This window comes from Orycteropus afer, unplaced genomic scaffold (assembly GCF_000298275.1).
Source record: "Orycteropus afer afer isolate SDZICR_OR568_19922 unplaced genomic scaffold, OryAfe1.0 scaffold00710, whole genome shotgun sequence".
Lineage (NCBI taxonomy): Eukaryota > Metazoa > Chordata > Mammalia > Tubulidentata > Orycteropodidae > Orycteropus > Orycteropus afer.
In genome coordinates, this window is record NW_006922297.1 from 193,242 (window position 1) to 198,689 (window position 5,448).

Sequence of the window (5,448 nt, forward strand, 5' to 3'; positions counted from 1 at the left end):
CACTGCTTGGTCACAGCCAGCTACCCAGAGGGACTGAGTAGTTGAACCTGTGGGCTCGGAACCATAGTTGCAGGGGACATGAAGCTCAATTGGCATAACATACTACACAAAACATTGTTCTGCCTCCTACTTTGGCGAGTGGCGACTGGGATCTTAAAAGTTTGCAAGCTGCCATCTAGATGCAATGATGGGTCTCTCCTCATACAGAGCAAAGAAGAACAAAGAAAACCAAAAATTCATGGAAACAATTAGCCCTAGCACCTGGTACACCATCCGTTCTACAGCCTATATGTCTATGAGACCAGAACTAGATGGTGCCCAGCTACTACTGTCAACCACTTGGAAGAGGATCTATGTAGGAGATCCCAGATAGACAGGGAGAACGATGTGGAACAAAACTCAAAATAATTTGGGAGAAAAAAAAAGGAGGGGACCAGGTTTCCTGGCCCTATAGAGCCTGGTGGAACCACTGAGACTATGGCCCCTAGTTGCCCATCAGGTCTGGAATTGCACCCACACCTGTGGCTTCCAGCCAAGCAAAAGACAGGCATATGAGTTGAACATTTGCCTCAGGTAGATACACTCCTCGGAGAGAACAATTATGGGAGAAAGAAAGGCTGCTTATGCACAGGGAGACAGCTCAGGAGGCAGGAGGGCATGGGGTGATAGACACAGGGAAGAGGTAATTATCAGGAGGAAGTGGGAAGGGAGCTGTTGCATTGTGGTAAATTGTAGTCAATGTCATGAGACAAAGTGTATGTGAACTGCTGTATGGAAAGTGAATTTGCTCTGGAAATTTTCACCCAAATCAAAAAAAAAAAAAAAAAAAAAAGAAAAAGAAGAAAAGAAAAAATAATTGACCTTTACAAAGGGGGAGAGAGAGAGAGAGAGAGAGAGAGAGAGAGAGAGAGACTAAGGGCCATTGTCTCAGGAATTTCACCTTTATGTATTAGACCAGTAAGACTGATCTTTGTTATGATTTTCAGTTTTGTTCCACATTTTTCTCTGACTCTATCCAGGATCTCCAATTTTGATCCTTTTCCAATTTGTTAGCAGTGGTAGCCTGACATCATCTTGTTCTTCTGGTTTCAGGGTCTTGTAGGCTGAGGTTTTCATGGTCCACTACTTCCTGGGATTAACTTTTTCTTTGCTTCTTTGATCTTCTTGAATCTTCCTTGCTGTGGATGACAAGAGACTGATAGTTGCATCTTAGATGGCTGCTCACCAGCTTTTAATACACCAGTCACTACTCACCAAAGTAGGAGGTTGAACAATTTTTTGTGTACTAAGTTATGGCAATTGAGTTTGATGTCCTCTATGGCCATGTCCTGAGCCTGCAAGCCCAGAAATTATCTCCTTCAAGGTGTTTCTTGTGGCTAAGAAGTTATCATAACTTTGTCCCCTGTTAGTGCTATGGGCATTTTTGTAGCACATACAAATACATATGTAGGAATATTGTCTACCAAACTTACATATGGTCATGGGTATATTCCTGTTTGCCTACCCATACTTGATCATCTTGCTTGTTTACCTATGTATCCACCCATAAATTAATATTTTTTATTACTGATAATGCAATATTATGTATAAAATAGTATTTACCCTTGTTGTCTGTAGCTCTTGTACACCTCTCAGTGTCATCCTTTTCCTAACTGATATTGTGGTGGTTGCTTGCTTTTGGTACATCGCCTGTCCCTACACCCAAATCAATATGTGTTTTCTACCTAACTAGCAATTTTTCCTCTCCTCCCCTCCCATCCCTGATAACCAACAAAGAGAGTTTCCTTCCACGTGTAAAGCTTTCCTTGGCTTTTTATAATAGTTGACTCACACAATATTTGTCCTTCTGTTATTGCCTTATTTCATTCAGCATAAGGTCCTCCATGTTCATCCACACAAGGTGTTTCATAGATACTTCAATATTCTTTAATATTGCACTATATTCCATTGTATATATGTACCATAGTTTGGTTACCCATTCATCCATTAATGGCTACTTACTTTGTTTTCATCTCTTTGCTATTGTGACTAGTGCTGCAATGAATATGGGTGTACATGTATCTATTCCTGTCCCAGCTCTCACTTTTTTAGTATATATACCTGGCAGCAGGATTGCTGGATCAAATGATATTTCTATTTCCAACTTTTTAAGGAAGCGCTGTAACATTTTCCACAGTGATGTATCATTTTACAGCCCCCAAAATAGTGCATGAGAGTTTCAATCTCTCCACACCCTAATCAGACTTTGCCATTTTCTTTCTTGTTGAATTTGGCTATTTTTGCTTGGATGAGATGATATCTCATGGTGTTTTGATTTGCATCTCTCTAACGGCTAACTTCTACAATATGAAATTGACAAAATATACAATCAAGATGCATTGATCATTACTCATGATTGGAATGTGAAAGTTAGAAAAAAAGGAACCATTGGTCATTTGAAAATATGGCTTGGTGAAAGAAATGACACCAGAGGTGGTATAATAGAATTTTGCAAGACGAATCATTTACTTGTTACACATACTTTTTTTCAACAAGATAAACGGTGATAATATACATAAACCACTCCAGATGAAATGCACAGGAATCAAATTGACTACATCTGTGGAAAGAGGTGAGAGAAAAGCTCAATATCATCAGTCATAACAAGACCAGGAACTGACTGTGGTAGAGACCACCAGTTGCTCATATGCAAGGTCAAGTTGAAGCTGAATGATGCAGGAAGCATTAAAAAAATGCAAGGAATACAACAAGTCAATGTACCAATAACAATTGGTCGACATTCAATCATTTCATGAAGAACCATATGATCAAGAAAGTGAAAACAACTTGAAGGACTTACTGATGAAGATCAGATACTACAGCCTTCAGTATGGATTATACCTCAATACAAAGAAAACAAAAATCCTAACGACTAAACCAATAAGCAACACCACAATAAATGAAGAAAAGATTGAAGTTTTTAAAGAATGTATTTTACTTGGATCCACAATGAACACCCATGGAAGCAGCAGTCAAGAAATCAGATGACCTATTGTATTGGGCAAATCTTCTGCAAAAAAAAAAAAAAAAAAAACAACCCTCTTTAAAGTGTTAAAGAGCAAACTTTGCACACTAAGGTATGCCTGAGACAAGCTATGATATTTTCAATAGCCTCATATGTATGGGAAAGCTAGACAATGAATAAGGAAAACCACAGTGGAATGATGCATTTGAGTTGTAGTGCTGGGGAAGAATTCTGAACATGTCATGGAGTGTTAGAAGAACTAACAAATTTGTTTTGGAAGAAGTATAGCCAGAATGCTCCTTAGAAATGAGAATGGCCAGACTTATCATGTACTTTGGTCATGTTGTCAGAAGGGACCCATCCCTGGAAAAGGATATCATGCTTGGTAAAGTAAAGGGTCAGTGAAATGGGGAAAGACTCTTAATGAGATGGATTGACCCAGTGGCTGCGACGTTGGGCTCAAATATAGCAAGGATTATGAGAATGATACAGGACTGGGCAATGTTTGGTTCTTTTATATATAAGGTCACTATGAATGGGAGCCAAAGGCACCTGACAACACAATTGCTAATGATTGTAAGCATTTCTTATGTTTGTTGGCTGCCTAAATATAATCTATTGTAAAGAGTCTGTTCATGTCCTCTGCTAATTTTTTAACTGGATTGTTAATCTTTTGTTGTTGAGGTATTGGAGATTTCTATAAATTTTAGAGATAAGTCCCTTGTCAGATATGTCATTGCCATTTTTTCTTTTCCCCCAATCCCTACGTTCTCTTTTTATTCTTTTGTAGAAGTCTTTTAATGCACAAAAGATTTTAATTTTTTAGGTCCCAGACATCCAGTTGGTCTTCTGCTGTTTGTGCATTTTTGCTTATGTTTGATTGCTTATTTATGCCATAAACTAGGGCCCCAAAGTTCACCCTTATTTTTCCTTTGATGAACTTTATAGTTTTGGATTTTGCATTTAGGACATTTTATAAAGTCTTAAGTCAAAAAACCTAGGTTTGAATAATTATTTAACTTTTCTGGGCCTCCATTTTCCCATCTGTACATTGATGGCAATTATACTTAATCATTTGAATGTGTTAAGTGAGAGCTTACATATGAAAGCACACAGTAGACTATAAAGCATAGTGCAGATATCAGTTATTATTACTACAGTGATTCTGGGTCTACAGTAGTCTAGAGGAAAAGAGGAAAGAAAATTAGGTGGAGGCTACTACAGGCAAGTGAATTCTTATCATTTTTAACCATGAAAGTTAAAATAAATAAATAAATAAAAAGTAGAAAACTCATGTAGAGATCTGAAAAAACACAGTTTGGAACAATTTAGACTATGGAACAAACATAACTCATCAGTAGCCCATGGGCATCACCACATGACAACAGAACAATGAAATGGAAATTCCTTGTGATTACCTAGGAATATTAATAAACTTATCAGCCTATCGAAAGGACCAGAGATTCTAATATAAAAGTTTCCAATCAAAATGTATAAATTAAAAAAGGGGGGCGGGGGGAGGGAGAGAGTGCCATTTAGAGGTAAAGCTATTATCTGGAAAATATACTTATATGAGTTAAGTTATAGTAATAAAACTAACCATAGTTTCTCCACCATTTGGCTTTCAGTCTATGGTGGCTTGCTTGTTGCTGTGAGGCTGAGGTTATGAAACCAATATTTCAAATACCAGCAGGGTCACCCATGGTGGGCAAGTTTCAGCAGAGCTTCCAGACTAAGACAGAATCAGAATAAGGAAGGTGCTATCCGCTTCTCAAAGAAATGGCCAGTGAAAACCTTATGAATAGCAGTGAAACACTGTCTGATATATTACTGGAAATCTTTATGAAGTCTTAAAACATTGTCTGATATAGTGCCAGAAGATGAGCCCCTCAGGTCAGAAGGTGCTCAAAGTATGACTGGTAAAGAGCTACCTCCTTTAAGTAGAGTCAACCTTAATGATGTAGATGGACTCCCATTTGCTGAGATGGGAAGAAGCAGCTGCAAACATCAGTAAGTAATCTGAACATGGAATGTGTGAAGTATGAATCTAGAAAAATTGCAAGTTGTCAAACATAAAATGGAACACATAAAGATCAATATCCTAGGCATTAGTGAGCTGAAATTGACTGGTTTTAGCCATTTTGACTCAGACAATTATATGATCTACTACACTGGGAATGGCAAATTGAAGACAAATGGCCTGGCATTCATTGTCACAAACAATGTTTCAAGATCTATCCCAAAGTACAATGCTGTCAATGATAAGACAATATTCATAAGCCTACAAGGAGGACCAGTTAATACTACTATTGTTCAAATTTATGCACCAAAGCCAAAGATGAGGAAATTGAATACTTTACCAACTTCTGTAGTTCAAAATTGACAAAACATAAATCAAGATGTATTGATTATTACTGTTAATTGGAATGTGAAAGTTGGAAACA